Below are 19,080 nucleotides of genomic sequence, written 5' to 3'. Positions count from 1 at the left end.
GAGGACACTGGTACCCCAACCTCATCTTCTTTCCCTCTTTCATTCCAAGTCAATAGTTGAGTGGTTCTCTTCGGTCACCTAATTATAAACTAACAAAATCTCGAGGAAACATAGTTGACTGGTCAGGAAACAACCTAGGAAAAAAAATTATGAGCTCAAACCTTTTCTTTACATTACCTAATTATTTCAGGTGCTGTGAGAACAACAGAAAAGCAAAGGGAATTGGCCTTTTCGTATGATAAACACCTAAGCTTTGGGTGAACTTCAACTTTAATGAGCTAATGGTATAGAGGTGATTGCTTGACTCTTAATCAGCTTTCAGAAGTGCTTGATCAAAGGGTACGACAATCTCAGCCAACCACCAGATGCCATCATTTAAGTATTCTGTGAACCTTTGTGCTACAATCTTTTGAAGCCTGTCAATAGAACAGTGGCCTGATGACAATGAACCATTTATGTCACACAAGGTAAGACTATATGACAGCAGAGTCCAAATGAACTCTCCCTGTAATGGAGCAAGATCTGAAGCTGAAAACCTGAGGCAATGGAAGCAAGGAGAAGCTCATCACACCACTAGCCTGACCTTCTCAGGTCCAGTCAAGGGACTTCTTTAAGAACTTTGAAGAGCGAACAATATGGTCATTCTGTTTTCAGTCAAGAGTAAGAATGACAAAGTCCACTGATCTCAGGAGCACATGATTGCATTTATTCATCTATTTATTTTGTTTATTTTTATTTTGCAGTGCCAGGGCTGAAACCTATTGTCTTACATATAGTAAGTACTCTATCATATAGGTTATATGCCCAGTCAGGAATACAGACTATAAATCACCAGGAAACTAAGAATTATTTCACAATGAAGTGAGCAGTTTCATGGAGTAGATACTACAATCCACTTCAAGACGCAGATGGTCACTTTCCTTCTTAGAGGTGACCAAAGGATTCTCTGCTGGATGACTGACATGATTTATCTGTTCTTCTGTTGTCCTTCAGAAAATAACACTGAGTTGGTACAAGCCACTATGACACTCCAGGCTCTTTACAAATTCCTGTGAATCAAAGTCTAACCATTCCTTCACCACAGATATGCAGTGAACCATGTCCTGGTGTTTATTCTGGAAAGAGTTTTGGTGAGAGCTTAGGGTGAGTAGTTAGCTGCAGAATGCTGCCCTGTTTTTCCATCTGTAGATAGTCTTGACCCTACTAAAGTGAACAGCTTCCTGTTGCTTGAGGAGCCGTCATCTTTTTGGGTTAAATCATTTTTGGATTGAAAGGGACCTGAAACATTCAAGCCACGAGGAAGAACACAGAAGACAGTTGACAAACTATGACTATACCTTCTTAGCCTTGTTCTACCCTAAACTAGAAATGATGGAAAATAGAGTAAAAAGTTAAAGCTACTAGCTGCAGGCTTTAGACATTTTTTAGCCATCTCTGTGCCAATCTCTGGAAGACAAAGGAACTCTTGATTTCAGGATTCTGGCCAACATTAATTTTGGGAAGTCACAGCTCGTGTGCCAAATAGTAATCATTTTGTTTTCTAAACTGAAAACAATATCCTGAATTAATACTTGTCACAAACCATCACATGCAGCTGCTTCAGGCCCCTGTGCCCAAAATGTCTTAAAATTAAAAAGCTAAAACAAACTAGTGGAGTTTCCTCTCTTGTCAACTCATTTCTAAATCGTGAAGCCTGTCAGAACCGAGACAATAGTCTCTTTAACCACAGTCAAATGAGCTGGCCCACAGGGAAAATACAACTTTAAAAAAAAAAAAAAAAAAAAAAAAAAACACTTGCCTTTCCCCCAGCTTAAAACTATGAAAATGAGTGCTGTTTAGCATAAAGGAAAGATGGGTATAAAATACACCACAAAATGCAGATCAATACTGTGTACTGTCATTTCAAGAAAGTTCTCATGTCTCTGGTAGCTTATATCACAAAGTAATTTTGTGAAGGCTTTATGGAAAGGTCACTGTTGCATTTCTATAATATTAAAATCTAAGTTAGCATACAGAGATACCCCAAGAGCCTGAAGTTATTAAGATTTCTGTATGACTCAACTAAGTTTTCTTCAAATATTGCAACCATTTCACATCAGATAAGCAATGAGAGATAAAACTGGGGCTCATAAAAGTCAAGTCAGGAAAACAGCTTCCCTGCCTATTAGTTCTAAGAGAATAACTTAAAAAATACCCTACAATTGTGAGGAGCTTATCAACACAGTCCATTCCCTTCACAAAGGAATGAGATGGAAACATAGCTTAAGGTTTTAATAGCTAGCAAAACGAGCTCGTGTTCTTGAGAAAAAGTCTAGCGCAAGTGCCAATAATAACTTTGCTTTTCTTCATAACCCTTCCTGTTTCCTGAGATCCTCTTGGGCAAGCTCAATGATGACTTAGGTACAGCCGTGTGTTGTATGTGAGTCCATGAGCCTGGGCTTGACAACTTAAGTTTTCTAAGACATGAATTCTAGGATAAATGTAGAATGTGTCCAATATGACCAGGGAACTGAAGCCTGTTGTCTGGCAGTGTGTGAAATTATTGTCATGAGTTTTTCTCTGTTGGTTTTCTTCTCCCCCAAATAAAAACATTTTAAGTTCATTTATTTGTGTGGGGGGGGGAGTGTGTGCGTGTGTTGCCTTTATATGTACGTTCACCATGTCCCCTGGAACTGGAGTTATGGATGGTTGTGAATATCATGGGTGCTGGGAACTGAACCTGGGTTTTCTGCAAGAGCAACATGTGCTCTTAACTACTGAGCCATCTCTACAGTTATGAAATCTTCATTGATATACATTTGTTGGAATATTGTGATCCTTGATTATAGAAAGGAACTGCCTCAAGTTCATGGAGAACTTGTAATCAGAACATCACCAAAAAGGACACCATCCTTTGACTTACAAAAAGGAGACCTGGTAGGAGCTTTAAGAGGCTTAGCTTATAGCCAGATATCCAGAACAAAGAACACAGGAGTCTTTTTGATTAGGTGCCAAAAGGTCTCAGGAGACGTTCTGTTAATAAACAGATCCACTCAGAAACTGACTAATGTCACACGCCAGGCCCTCTACCTCTGATTATTCTCTGTAGCACCTTAACAGTGCTCTAGAATGTTCTGTCCTTGAAATCATGACTAAATATAACCTTGCTGGTAAGGTTCTCAGCTCGCTTACTCCCATTGCATTTTGTGGGTTTATGTTTTAAAGCAGATGTAATAACTCCAGACACATTCTCAGCCTGTTATGAAGACATGTGTTGTAGACATCTCAAGGCTTATATGGCTGCCCACAGAACCGCCACTTCTTCTCCTGGAGCAAGAGGCAAATTCTAAAGTATGCTTAAATTTGCAGATGCCTCCAGCCTAAAGAAAGGTCTTAGACGTAAGGTAGATATTGTTTACATCTCCCCAGGGAAGGAATTTTCACAATAGGTGTGAAGGTTTGTAAATAGAAACATTCCACAAATACATATATTTCTAGAAATTTTGGGGTCTTCTTGTTTTGTTTTGTATATTTTCTTGTTTTTTTGTTTTGTTTTTCTGAGACAGATTTGTTTGTTTGTTTGTTTGTTTAACAGCCCAGGTTGTCCTGGTTGTCCTGGAACTCACTTTGTAGACCAGGCTGGCCTCCAGCTCATGGAAATCTGTATGCCTCTGCCTCCATAGTGCTGAGATTAAAGGCAGGTACTATTCTCAACATTTTTAATTTATCGACAGATTACTTAAATGTAGGAATATACATTATTGAATGTAAGTAGGGGAAATATCTACTTTAAACTCCAGGATAATTTCAAAAACCTGCCACTGCACTGAGTTATATATGGAACCTCATAATTCTAGGATACATGATTATCTAGCCACACTTGGTCTAGTCTTTGGCCCCCTAGTAAGAGGAATGGATTAGAAGAAACACTTCCCAGTGCTCTTCTGGAATCTAAAAAAGCCCTTGTTACTCATATTGTTTTCAAGCGTTGGCCAGGGAAAACTCATTAGTGGGTCACGCAGAGCAGCGGCTGTCTTCTCTAACTCCACATATGCAGACAAACTGGGAACTCCAGAAGCCATTTCTCTATTGCAGCAATATTCATACTTATCAAGATAAAGCAAATTATTAAACTAAAAGTTCTAAGGTTTAGAATCTAAACTGTGCTCTACATTGCTTCTGAATTCTAGCACTAAGAAGATGATATTATACCAAAGTGGAAAGAATACAACTGTACTTCCTGAGAGCCACATAAAGCCATAAACTGATAATTTAGTTTTGCCTTCAATTCAACAATACACACCAGAGACTAACAACACTCACAAAAATACCCACATCAGAAATAACTAAATTATCTTGAAATAAACAAATAACTTCAGAGTAAGTCTGACTGGCTGTTTAGAATAATAGCATTGTGAAAAGTATATATTTTCCAGACACTGAAATTGTCTAAATCATATATATCTATCACAATATGTTGTATTTTTATATTTTTCAAAGTTACTCCTACCACACCTGTCCTGAAAGCTTCTTTTTCTCAATGGCTTTCTTCGCAGCAAATAGGTTGGTAAAAGGGAAGCAGTCACAGGGTAGGTTGCTTTATTGCACTGAAAACCCAACCATTGCCTTTTCCATCTTCTTCCCCAAGCAGAAAGCATCAATCCAAGGCATGTTAATTTAAACAAGTACTTATTGTCTTTTAGTGTAACACAATTACCGAGTTTTACCCAAAGAACCTAGGCACGGTAGTTTCTACCTGACCTAAAATTAATCCTTCCGAGACCGTAAATGATATGAAAAAAAATGCACAGTGAAGGATCTGCTTTGACACGTGTATTAACCTAGTGGACAGCAAGAGACAGAGAAAAAGCTGTGTGATGGACCCCATTGGTCTTGTTATCTGTTTCTTGTGGAACCATGCACTTCTCCACATACCAGAACATCACTTTCCTGCAGTGAAGAGTCTCAAAGGGTCAATCTTGGAAGTAGGTTCCCTAAGTGAGGAAGCAAGGTAAGCAGCGTAGCATTGGAAGGCAGAGGGGTACAGACAGGGCATAAGACAAGGCACATTTGCCTCTCTTTCCCGCCTGCTTCTCTGGAATCCCATATGCTGATCACTAGTCCGGGTCTTTAGGTTATTTAATCTTGACTTGTGATTCTTCTTCTGCATTGGGATCTAAGCCTATACTATAGGTTAACTAGCTTCTTTCTAGCCAATCATCTTTTCCTTATTGCTCTCCTTTGTTAGGGCTTTAGCCATCTGGCCTTTCCCTGGTGCCTCAGGAAGGCTAGTCACCATTTTGCTAAAGCTTTCATATACTATCCACTAAGGGCAGACAGTTTTTCTGTGCATGGTTTGCTCGCTACCTCAGGCAATAGTATAAATGTCACCATATCTGCTAGGTACTCCCTGGCCACCCATTAAGAAACATCAGAGCATCACCACTGACATGTCTCTTTCTTGCCTGCTCTGTTTTTCTATTTAACACACATCTTCAAGTATGTTTTATGAATGTTCGACTTGTCTCTCAACTAGGATAGCAACTTTACAAATTTTGCTTTCCATTTGCATTTGCTACCCATATACATGGGGGACAAAGCTGACACTCCATATTGTCTTGAATGGAGTCAATGAACACCTGCTTCTGTTCTTTCTGCAAAGAAGGAATTAATAAGGGAGTGTCTCTGTGACAATGACCTAAAGTGTTGGTGACCCAGACGAAAAAAAAAAAAAAAAACCAAACCAAACAAACAAACAAAAAAAACAATTAAATGGAACATTAAAATATACAGTAGAAAAGAACAAAATAAAACACAAGAGTTAAATATGGAGTCTTCCTCATCTGCTAGATACTCATTTGTTAATTGTTTTACTGTCCCTGTTAGTCAGGATATTGTGCAGTTTCCCAGAGAGGATTAGGCATAGATCCAACGATCAGAGTCATAGATGTTGGAAATCATGAGATGTAGGTAGACAATCCATCTCAAATGAACCAACACTTTATAGGCATTAGAAGGTGAGATGACACTTACCAGGGAAGACCGGACAGAAAGGCTTCCTGGAGAAACCCATTCATCTAGTCCTGGAAGGAGAAAGACCTGAACTAATATAATAAGATGTGTTTAAGGTTTGACAGATTCGAAGTGTTAGCCACAGTACACTTTTCTTCCTGAGAGTTGCAATCACTTCATATACATAGTCCCTGGCCTAGTCCCCACTTATTGGAAGACTGGCCTCAAATCACACAGGGGTCAAGGATGGAAACACATGGTATCTGAATTTGGCCAATGCTCAGAGGCCTGAATGTATTCTACTGAGGTTAAAGAAGTGAGACATAACTGTCATTTGAAGCAAACAAAATCCCTAAGTACATAGAAGGCTTTGGGGACCATTCCCCTTTCATCCAGCAGTTGCAGGAAGTGAACTTTACTTGTTTCATTCATTGGACAAGATGTGCCCCCCACCCTCCATGAATGGCGGTATATTACTAAAAGAGACACACAGATACACTCTTTTGCATGTCTGTGCAGCTTCTCCCATCAAAAGAGAGAGACTATTTCTCTCCGTGGCATTACACATGTGCTCAGGCATATGCCTTGCTTAAATACACACCTTCTCTTTGGAACACTGCAGGCTGTGGGAACCTATAACCTCACTCAATCTCACAACTATGGCCCCCAAATCTGTGAACAAGGCCACCTCTTGTCATCTGTTCCTCGATGAACTGGGTCTGAACAGCCAAATCACCTAACCACTAAACCAAGTTATGAAAGAAAAAAAAGCCAGGACTGTTTTATAAGTCCATACAACTTCAGAGTCGTTTGTAATGCAGGAAACGAGAAATAATATATATCTTCACAAACAAGGAAGGAAAAATGAGAGAGAGATTTCTGCACCTCTAGAGGTTGAAGGCCTGTGGGGCAGTAGACTGTGCCACCAGACAGAAGAACTGGTAAGGTTGTAGCAAGTTCAGAACCCCAATAAATCTTAGAACTGAGAAGAGCAGGAGTTTGAACTAGCTCCCGACCAGGTTCCTGTCTGGACATGACCACTATACCCCACTAAGAGGACCATGACAACTGGTCAGATAGCATAAAAACTTGATGGGGGAAAAAAAAAACTTTATAAAAGGTTCTATTTTTGAGTTTTTCATGCTAACTAGGTATCTAGATAAGCCCCAAGTGTTTAGCCAATTAGTTTCCCTTCATCAAGGACAACCATGGGAGGAGGACTTTGTCATTCAGAGCCTCACCCTAGTCTCCCTAAGAGAGCCCCTCTTCCAACTGATCCATACTCCTAGCCTAGCCTAAGATAGGTCCCTGGAGTTTGAGAACTACAGCCTCCATCCCACCACAGTCCTCACTGTTTCTCACCTGGAGAAATGCCGAGAGCTGGGACCCCATCTCAGACTGCATTTTACCTTCCCTAAGCCGTGTGTAGGTGGTTCAGCACCCTTAGTGGGGCAAAGCAGAAATGATGAACAACAAATGTCCATTCTCATTAGGTGGCACAGAATGATATTATTAAGGAATACAAACAAGATCCAAGCTGGCTATGGTAAAACATTCCTGTAATTCCACTACTTGTATTCAGGAGACCCAGCCAGGAGGATCAGAAGTCAAAGGTCATTCTTGCATATATAGAGAGCAGGAGGCTAGATTGGATTGCATAAAACCCTATTGCAAGACAAAAAAAGAAGATCAAGAAAAGGAGAAAGGATCTCCAGGGACTGAAGGGGATGGGCAGATAAGAACTAGCAAATGATCCTGGGTAGAAATTTGAGAATATAGAATAATAGGATTAATCAACTCTCAGTGAAATTTTTCAAGGAAGCATATAAAACTATAACATCACCTTCTGGATGACACTAATTGCTATGAGCAAACACATGTACTCTTTAGTATGAGCAGCCTGACAAGAAAAAGATCCTGGCTTATTTGTCTGGGACCCTCCCCCCTTCTCTATTCTCTAAACCCAGTCCCTAGCAGTAATAGGCACTTAGCAGACAACCAGAGACTATCTACATAATCGAATGAGCAATGACACGGTGGCCATTATTCCCCAGGGAAACAAAGCTACATGTCTATGTTTTAGTCTCGATTCCGTTTGATGTCAGGGTTTGCTTTTTCCCAAATTATTCTTATTAATGGATTCTCTTTCCTTCCAAGCAATGAGTAAGACCATGTGATTCTGAGAGTGACTAAGGCTCTGAGTGAGGGCATCTGGCTTCTATAACAGTATTGTGTAGCAGGGGCTGTCTAACAGCCATTTACAACACCCAGCTGCATTTTATGTTTAATTTGAGTGTCTGATAGTGTTGGTAAATCACTAGCTCTATCAATAACACAATCATGAGAAAAGATGTTCAAAGTATAGTGTTAATGCTTTAATGTTACTTTTTTCTTATTAAAAAAAGCACGTGTGTGTGTGTGTGTGTGTGTGTGTGGTATGAGGATTAAGAGTACACATGTGCAACTGTGTATGTGCGTTGGTCAAAACATAACTCTTTGGAGTCGATTCTATCCTTTCACCTTTAGACAGGTTTATGAAATTAAATTCAGGTTTCCAAGCTTGCAAAATCAGATAGCAATGTCTTTACCCCCAGAGCTCTCTGCCAGCTCACTTTTTTTCTAATTAAACCAAGTCAGAAGGAAAAGATATGCATTTGCTATATACAGTTTTCTAGGAAGCCTAGCTTTTAATTCATCCTCAATTCAATTAAGAAAAACATTCACATCTACATTTCACACTACTTAGACAATCAGTCTAAACAAAGGAGTCTATACTTTCTGAGGAAAATTTAGACAATAAAATATGTGATAAACATAAGAGTAAAACATTTTAGAGTTCAGTATTACTTAAACATCTATTTAGCATCATGGTTCAACTGAATTACTTTGAAGTTCTCCTAGACCATATCATCCTATCACTTATAACTAATGAGCCATGAGCTATTGTGAATATGGTAATATAACCAGCCTAACAGATATGGCTCATAGCTCAAAGAACACTAATCCAAAATGCTATTTTACATGTATAGAATGTGGTAATTTTCAGATTCATGGCAATGCTTGTTAAGGGTTAAAACTGACTTCAAATACTAAGTTGTGCAGTGTTCTCTCTCCTCTAACTGAAGAAAGCCGCCTTGTGACTACGTTGCATTTGAGAGAGGAAACTTAGGCCTCAAGCAATTCCTGGATTTAAACAAGATATCCTTGTCCTGGAGTCAGCATAGGAGTGTTATGACACTTTTGCTACAAAATTTAACAGTTCTTTTAAAAAGCAAAGTTCCTGAGAAATTCTGAGACATGATTTAATATGGGAAATTAATTCTGGGGAAACTTTCAAAACAGCATCTATTATGTAATATGTGGTATGCCTCTTTAAAAAAAATTTTTTTTCTTCCCATGGGATAGCTATCTCTTTACCCCAGCTCAAAGTCCTTTGCTGAACCATAGCAAAGTGTGTCCCTCGGCCTTTTGTGATGAGGAACACATGCTAGTCTGGGTGGACCCTGCCACAGTACCACCTTCTGTGGAGACTGAAGATATATTTACGGCTGAATCCACTGCAGAGTGATCGTTTTGGACCTGTGTTTCCTCCACTTTATTATCTTTTTCATAGAGGAAAAATGTCATTATGGAAACAGGAACAAAGACAAAAACTACTGAAGGCACACCAGGGGCTCAGGATCCAAAGGACTGGCCACAGCAAAGGTGTAGAGACCAACACTGGAAACCCAAGCAAGGCAGTGAGGCTTCTCTGTCAGTGTTGCTCTGGGTAATTCTAGCGTGAATACCCTGCTGGTGCTAATGCCAGCCAAGAAGGGATGGGGACCCACTGACAGAGACTCTGGCTTTCCTCCCTGTCTTTAGTGTCCCATCGCCTCTGCCCACGTCAAGTTTCAGGTAAAGCAAAAAACATGATGTCTTTGCCTCACTCTTCCTCACAACTAGGAGACATAACAGAAAGAGCCAGCTTGAGGGTCCTTTACCTTAATCTTGGGGTCCTTTACTAGTAATCTCAACTGTGACAGGAAACAGAAGAGTACAAGAGGAACAGGCCAGAAGATCATGGCCCATTCAGAAATTCTCTGAAGATATGACCTCTGTTGCTAAATAACTGGTATCCATAGAAGTCCCTACACTGCAGCTAAACAACTTGGTCCTCACCTCAGCCCCGTGTTACAAGTGCTTTGTCATCTGCACAACACATAGGGTTGGCTGGCTGGTCGGCTTGCAGCAGAGAAACACAGGGACTACACCATGCCTCCAACAGTACGGCAGGGGACAATTAACTGACAAGTCCCCAAAACGAAGCAGAGCAAGTCCATTAAGTGCAACCCTTTGAAAGAGCTTCTCACGACAAGCATGATGCTTGCTGGATGATTTCAGTGAAAAGCTAAGGTGTGATATGTGTTATCAACTAGGCAGAAAGCTACCCAGAAACACACCACAGTAGCTCTTACATAAATATCCTAATGGGAGTCACAGCTTTCATTTTGATGAAGATGTCTTACCAAGTTTTTCTTTTGTAATTTCTGAAATATGTTTTAGAAACTGTTTTTATTAACTCAGTATTTGATATTAATAATGCCTTTATAATATAAATACACTTTATAATAACTCTACAAGGCAAAGAACATTTCCACCTGGCAATATAATTATTTTGAGCTCACATCTGCATCTGAAATAATTTATATATGTACAAAAACTGAATCATTTTTATATGCTGTATATTACCCCCTATAGAATAAAAATAATTCAACATATAGGTAAAAGAACACAGACAAAATATACAGAGAACAAACTAAAAAATGAATAATTTAATTTTAGGTTTAAGTCTGCACTTTGTCCTTAGAGAATTTCTTGTCCTTTTAGATAGCAGACATCAAAATTTGCCAGGCCTCATAAAACTATTAGCCATCTTGCTTAAGAGGTATCAAGTGTGTTTGAGAACCAGTGGCAGTCAGGTCACCTGAGGACACATCAGCTGCCATCTGGTGCTCCAGTGATTACTCAATTATTGCACAAGACAATAATGGAACCGCAGCTATCACATCGGCCAGCTGTGAGATCCTATAACCTGGAGGTAGTAGGTACTTGTTAGTGTGATTGTACTAGGTACTTGTTAGGGTTATTGTACTGGATTGTACTGAATGCATGCAGATGCAATGTCCAGTCGGAAGTAAGGTACTATGCAAAGTCACCAGTGGCTAAAATAATCCTGGGTAAACTAATATGTATCTTTGCTTGACTCTTCGTTTCATGTTCAATTTTAGACCTAAATGAATAAATACTTTCTACGTACTTTTTGAGAAAAGGGTACTTGCAAGTGTGGGCTTTGGGTGCCCTGCCTATGTAACATGTGCCTTCATGGGTCAGGCTGTTGCTTAAATGCAGCTGGAAACCATGGACGTTAAAGCTTTGTTGCTGCCACAAAGCACCATGACTGAGGTAACTCATAGGAAGGGTTTGTTTGCCTTTCCATTCTAGAGGGATAAGAGTCCCTCATGGAGGAGAAGCAGGACAGTCAGCAACGGCCGGCTGAAGCATAAGGTGGGGCTCACAATAAAGAAACAGAAGAAATGGAGAGAGGCTTTTCATTTTCTTAGCTGACCTCCACTGGCATACATCCTCCAACAAAGCCACCCAAACAATGCCACCAACCCGGGTCCAAGATTGAAACATCAAACCTCTTTCTCATCCCGACTGCAATGAAATACACCAGCATAAAAAACGACCAGTCCCTTCCTTGCACGGTGGAGCCTTTAAGTTTGCCATAGGTCACCAGCCTGTATTAGAAAAGACCAGCGGCTCACATGCCACATTCTCCGTTCGTTAGGAAACAGAGGTGTAAGTGGGACACTGTATCTCTGCAACTATTTGTTCTGACTCTGAGCGTGTTTCTGTTCTCAATATTCAAATCCTTCAGAAGGCAAGCTAGAAATATTTGCTCTGAATGGCTGTGATATTTAAGTGAATAAAAATAGCACACAGCTGACCTTCTGAGGCAGTGGGCATGTGGTGGGTGGATGGGGTCACGCACTGAACCTGAGGGGCCTGTTCCTGGTTTGTTCATTCTAGGGAAGTCTCCGAAGCAAGAGAAAAGAAAGGCCAGAATAATCCTTTCAGGAAGCAGCTTGATGTCTGCCCAGTGGGCTCTGGCACTAAGCATTTGGGGAGCACTCCTCGCAGGAAGTAAGACTTTGGGTCCTGTGCCCTGGCTTGGGTAACTACTCCTTCTCCATTCTCTTTTCCCAGTAATGGTGGACTAAGCAAAAGAATACAATGTTCCTAAATTCTCAGGGAAGGAAACAAGGCTGCACTTTTTTTCCAGAAAATCAAATCATTGTCCACACATCAGAACAGCAAAGCTCTACTTCCTCTGCCTCTGACTTATCCATGGAAACAGCCCCATGGCTTAACAAAAGACAATAGGGAGCACCCTTGCAGTGTTATGTTGCTAAGTAAGCCTTCCTAAGTTAAATGTGTTTACTGTTCATAAGAGCTGAAGTTTTACATGAGGGGCTGTAACCCCGTGTAGAGAATATGCCATGTCTCTCCTGTTGCACATGTTGCACATGCATATTTGTGTGTGTGTGTGTGTGTGTGTGTGTGTGTGTGAGAGAGAGAGAGAGAGAGAGAGAGAGAGAGAGACAGAGACAGAGAGAGAGACAGAGAGAGAGACAGAGACAGAGAGAGACAGAGAGACAGAGAGAGACACAGAGACACAGAGACAGACAGACACACACACACACACACACATACACACTGAAAGACAGAGAGAAAGACAGAGACAGAGAGAGAGAGTGACAGAGAGACAGGGAGATACAAAGGCAGACACACACTAAAAGACAGAGAGAGAGAGAGAGAGAGAGAGAGAGAGAGAGAGAGAGAGAGAGAGAGAGAGAGAGGAGAGAGGGGGGAAGGGAGGAGACAGACAGACAGATGCACACACAGGGAGAAAGACAGAGAGGGGGAGGGAAAGAGAGGAGAAACAGACAGACAGACAGGCAGGCAGGCAGGCAGGCAGGCAGGCAAACACTGGTCAGCAGAGCTAGGCTCTGAGTCTGTCGCACAGTCTTTCAGATTTGACCACGGGACCACAAATGATCCTTCAAGAGGACCATGGTGATTTAGAGGATCTCTAATAACAACAGAAGTGGCACATGTGCTCATCGGGAAGTGCCAGTTCCTGGCCCTATTTTTCGTAGATCAGAATTATTTGAAATTTGCATCTCATGCTCTGGGATTCTTATCACAGGTCCTCTAGATTTAGGGGACTGATCTGGAGGCAGAAACTGCATGGCACATTGGGAAGAGTAAGGCTGGGGAAGGAGAGAGGCTGGCCAAGAGCCGCATAACCTCAAGCAAATGCTCTACTCTCAGTTCTTCGCCTTGTAGAGTGAAACAATAATCCCTCGCTTAGAGTGGAATAAAAAGTGTACCAATACACACCCTTGACTATATAATAGGAGCTCATGACCCATATTTCCTCACAGGTCAGCAATGCTCGCGCATTCCTGCATCTCTGAAGCCCATACTCCAACCTCTGAGGTGTGTGAGGAAGTGATCCAAGTCCATCTCTTTGCGATCTACTACACTGGAGCCCATCCCACGTGAACTGGAACCTAGGTATTCATGATGGCACCACTGTCACTAGCCGGAATTCCTGGACAGAGCACACAGAACTAGGAGCATGGGGCCACCCGACTGCCTGCTTCTCCTGACCACCGTCCTTGAATGCAAGTCACACACCTGAGCCACGTTTCAGACATTACACCAAGGCAACCCTCTTGGCTCAGCACTTCCCTCACTCACCTAGGTGACACTGCCCACCCCCTTCTTTTCCTTCTTCACCTTCCCTCCCTCCGTGTCTCCTGCACCACCCCCTCGCAGATCCCAAAACGTGGTACATGGTTTAAAATTTAAACTCTGAACTCAGACGACGTGAGTCCAAATTTACCTCTTCACTTTCTGTATATAGTACTAGACAGGTGACCTGCGTTAGTTAACATTGTGACAGCTTTTTGTGATAGAATGCCCGAGCAAATAAAAGATGAGGAAAGATTTACTTAGGGTGCGTTATTTCAGAGCTCTCAGCAGAAGCAGCATGGAAGGAAAGGCCGAAGGCAAGCCGTTCGCTGGTGAGCATCCAGGAAGGAGAGACAGGATGGGACCCACCAGTCCCTCCTAAGAGAGCACCAGCTATGAACTCTGTGATGGGTTAAGCCATCCGGCCAGGGAAGCACTCTCATGATCCAACCACTTCACAGTGCCACTGACTAGGGTTACAGGGTGGAGCTAAACGTCCACCGGCCTTGAAGAGTGCAGCAGAAGAGGCTGAAGGGCCATGGTGAAACAGAAGAAGAGAAAATCTGACAGGAACTATGTCAGCCCCTCCACCAGGCTGAGAATGGACTCTATGGAAGGTACGGCCTTCCATCGAGGGCAGGGTTGGTTTAGATAGTTCACAATCAAATACATATGTCTTTTGGCCTTTGCCTCTCTGTGAGTTATGAGATTGCCACAGGCAAGCTGGAGAGGAAATTAATATTTTTTTTCTATCCCTGGTTTGGCAAAAGTATAAATAGATCCAATTTTCTCTACCAATTTCTATATACTGACTTCTGAAATACAGGGAAATAAAGGTGACAGATATCAGTGACTGGTAACAGAATCATTTTATATCCAAACATCACATGAGCCTAATGTTCCCAACTCTCTTCTGTCATCTGTGGAAAACATGATCTTATCACTGCTAAACACTGGGTATGGACAGGAAAATAATGGACACTTATCAGTAATCATGTCCATTAGGACTGCGTAAGTACTCAATAAATAGCACCTCTTTTTCTTCTAATCTACCCATCACGTAAATAGTGTTTCATTTGATAATATGTCTCCTGTTTCAAACCTACCAAGTAATGCTATTTCAAAAAACTTTTCTAAGTATCTATCTGCCTATATGACTGCAGAGATAAATACTACCCTATAATATGGTACATTTCTAAAGAATCTTCTTTGTATTCAGAGTTCCAAACTGAAAGAATTCTTCTTCAAAGCATCATATGTAAAGTTCTGTCTTCTCACAGTTGGCTGGATGAATGCTACCTGAGATGAAAGGACAGAGAAGCAAAGAGGATCAAATATTTAATAATAGAGATTTTTTAAAATCTTAAAGACACGAACCATGCCTTTAAGCCTGCACTGTATGAAAAAGGCAAGTCAGTCAGACAATGGCGGCTATTTATATGCTATCCCTCCACTGCTCTGAACTGTAGAGAGAATCCATGATGCAGGGAAGCCCTCATGGAGAGGGGTAGCTCAGGTGGTCCAGCTGGGGACCAAAGAGCACAGGAAAAGCCCAAGGCACAGAGCTCAGGACTGCAGAGAGCTTCGGTTTAATACTTTCCATGTTTACAGACAGAACTGCTCATCCTAAATATGTAAAAACAAACACCAGTGAATGGGGCTTTCCTGTTCACAGCCATACATAGATGGGCTCAGACATTCTTAACGTTATTTTATTTTATTATTATTTTTTTAGACAGTCTTGCTATATAGCTGAGGCTGTCCTCCAACTTGCAATCATCCTGTCTCTAACTCCTCAGTACCAGGATTAACGATGTGTAATCCATACCACCATGTATGTCTAGTGTATGTAATTTGTAACACATAGTTGCAGGTACAAGATGAAAACAGATTTAGAATCTTATTATGTAGAGGGCGAAGGTCATGTCCAGTCTCATTGCGTCAGAAGTCACTCTTCCTAGGAGAAAAGTCTGGCCTAGGCTCTCTCTTTCTTCTGGCTTTTTTTGCATTCTGTTTCTCTCCAACACAAATCAGAGGGATCACAATTGCTGCCCTGACAGGGTTGCATACAGGAAAGGTTTGCTGAAAGAACGTCTGACCTCAAGAAACCAACACACTACAAAAGTCAAATGGGGCAGGAGTCCAAGGGAAGTAAGTGTACCTGTCCCTCTGACATTTAACATGCCCTCTGCTCTCCTCAGAGCCAGGCACTGTAGAAATGAAATGCTGCCTTGGAACCAACACCATGAAATGGCAATTTCATCCCCTGCAACACTATACAAATGGCACTCTCTCCTGATTACCTGGGGACTCTAACCTCTGTAGCTCTCTGTGCCTGGCCCTTTCTCAATCAGCCTGGGGTGAGTCTGCATCACCCCTTTCAGAGGCTCTTGCCAAACCCCCCAGTTAAAGTCTCAAATCCGGTTTTCCCTGGTCTTTCCCAGCAATCTCTACACAAAAGGCCAAGAGCAGTTCTATCGTGACACCTGACTAAAGCCGGTTTATGACTCGCTGTCATGCACAAGGTAGAAACCCACATTTACTAACAGTTTGACAGCCTGGCTCTTGCATCACACATACACGCACGCACGCATACCACCACCACCACCACCGCCACCGCCTCTATGACCATTTGTTTGGACAGCATTAACACCCAAATGGAATATTCTTACACATTTTTTTCTTTTCTACTTTCTACTTATCATCTCTCAGCCTAATTATTAGAAGCACTGAATTACCGAGGCACTTATGTACACGAAACAGCACCAACGGTTCATGGCTATTAGTATCAGGAATACTAAATACACCGGAAAAACTAGTTCTCGGTGGTTATAAGCAATCTGTCTCAGATGTGCCTGAGATCAGGGGCTCTTCTTGACTGAGTAGTGTGAATCTAAGCAAAGGTCCTTAACTTCCTTGAATCTCGGTTTTCTTCACTGATGGATATTGATGAAAAACTGCTGGCTGTGGATAGGGTGGTGAGACAGTGAAAACAATAACAGATGTCTGGGGTGGGGTTATCAAAAGTAAAGAACAGTTTCTTCATCATTGTCACCCCCATCCCACCAATAGTTCTGCAGAGCCTGAAAAGCACAGCTCAGGCAGGCCTTTGCCATGAAGCATCTCATCAAGTAGACACAGAAACTTGAAATAGTGGGCACCACAGGCCTATCTGGGAAAGAAACATGAGACGGGTCTTCAAGGATGAATGATTCCAAAGTAGGTAATCCTATCCCACCCAACAAGGGCACTGGAACCTGAGGCTGGAATTACCTATTCTTTTCTTAACTGTTAGGTAAGAGTGCTTCTTCAGTGGTATATGATAAACCAAATTCTATGATGAATCACCACATTTGATTGTTTGTGTAGAGGAAAGTCTCCCTGTGAATAGAGTGAAAAGTTTCTATTTCATATTTACAATGAGAATCTAGATGGCCTTCACTGGTTGTTCAACTCTAGTGTGGAACCAATCTATGATTCATTAGAAAGTTACTTCCACAAGTAGGAAAAACCTTGAGTAAAAGTGGGTACTTTGTGTCCACACAGCACAGGGTCTCAGCACTAGATTCTATTTCTTGAGATCTGTCCAATTATCTGGCTCCAAATGAAGCAGATAACAACAATTAGACTGCAAAACCTCATTAGCCGTGAGTGAAGAGCACAAACTTTGAATTGCACAGGTAATGGAGAACATTCATACTTCTTCATTTAAAAAATGAGTGGGAGACAAAGTAGAATTCATAACACCTGAGCTAATTAAAACTTATCTGCAAGAGATGATGTGCCACTCATCAGTGCAACGCTTGCTTATCATCTGCAAAGTCTTGGGTTCTTATCCCAGCACCAAAATATGATAAAATATAAGAAACACAAATCATAAATTATATATACCCACCCACACATACATACATACATATATACATATGGACAGCATTCATTAAAAAGACATAGGATATTGACACATGTAAGAGGACAGAAGGAACTCAAATGCATTTTCTTAAGCTAGAACCACTGGGCACAGTGCAACTCCCTTTATATGACAGTCTGGAGAAAACAAGGCTGCTGGTAATAAAGATCAGAGCAGTGGCTCTCGGGAAGTCGTTGAACACACTGGTAGCAGATGGGAATGTCCTGGCGTGATGAACTGTTCTGTGTCCCGACTACACCAGTGGTTAGAGGACACAACACACTTGTCAAAACACATATAACTCACATGAAAACACGAAGGTGGCTGTTTGTACATTTAAAAGTGAATCTTCAAGAGGAAAAATGTGATCCGCCTTTCAAAAAACATCAGTTTGAACACTGCATTAAGCTGCCACAGACAGGTGGTTTCTTTTGAACTAAAGCAGAACAAAGTTTCAGGAGAACACCCTCTTTTACAACTGCAGTACATACAATGGCTTTTCTCCTGATTCCCTCATGAGAATCTTCCTCTGTTAGAGGGACCACAAAGCTGAAGGGGAAACTGAGTCATCTTCCTTTGGCTGCCACATTAGCCGATCAAGCAGTGAGAGCGGACGAGCAGGAACAGCAACACTGGTGTGTGATACATTCCCAAGAGAGTCCATGCCACTGCTCTTCCTTCATTTCCTGCCATTTGTGAAGCATTCCAATCCTTATGTTAAATCCGCGCAGCTTGAAACACCTACATTGCTTTTGTTTCTTCGTTTCCACTCCACTGACACCAATACCACTTAAAAACACCTGTTCAGCCTGGTCCCCAGCAGTATAAGAACTTGTGAGTCAAAAACATCCCCATGGTCAAAGTGACTCAACTCTTTGATTTGCTAGGCTTTTCACTGTAACCCGTTCCTTGCTTGCTATCTTGAAATGATGGCTTATGTTAATTTAGCACTTTTTTTTTGTCTAGTTTGTTTGTTTGTTTTTACAGTGACAGTGTCAGACTCATATACCTAACACAGCACTACTGTTTAAAAAATAAAAATAAAAAAAACACTACTTCCAGGAGCCTCAGCAGGTCTCGTGATTGAACTTGTTCGTTCTTACCAGTCACTTCTGAATATTCTGTCCATTCCCAAACCAAGTGCACTCTGTTCCCAGCACTGGGAGGTCACAGCTCATCAAAATCAAAACACAAACCCCTTACTCTACCAGCCAACTGTCAGCACAGTCCTAGGCTTTCTGTTGCCTATTACCTGATGCTTTAAATGCATCTTCCCTTCTCTATTACCAAGTAACTAGATTAGTTAAACTTCAAATAAGCACTGTAGACTTGTTTAAAGAAAAAAATTTCCCATGAGGCTTAGCAAACGTAGCCTG

At 41.4% G+C, this 19,080-nt stretch overlaps 1 protein-coding gene across 13 annotated transcripts in view; it reads right to left on the bottom strand.

Moving 5' to 3' along the window:
* Positions 1-19,080, bottom strand: part of Plcb4 (phospholipase C beta 4) — a 368,815-nt gene that overhangs the window by 160,588 nt on the left and 189,147 nt on the right. The window contains exon 1 of one of the 13 annotated variants that reach the window (XM_029535874.1): positions 6,013-6,058. The exons of the other annotated variants lie outside the window; for them this stretch is intronic. The gene's annotated coding sequence lies outside the window, so the exon portion shown is untranslated. Of the gene's footprint in view, positions 1-6,012; positions 6,059-19,080 lie in introns of those variants that run through there. 13 annotated transcript variants of the gene reach the window in all.

The sequence above is a fragment of the Mus pahari genome, chromosome 3 (assembly GCF_900095145.1).
Source record: "Mus pahari chromosome 3, PAHARI_EIJ_v1.1, whole genome shotgun sequence".
Classification (NCBI taxonomy): Eukaryota; Metazoa; Chordata; class Mammalia; order Rodentia; family Muridae; genus Mus; species Mus pahari.
This window is presented reverse-complemented; position numbering and strand designations above follow the sequence as displayed.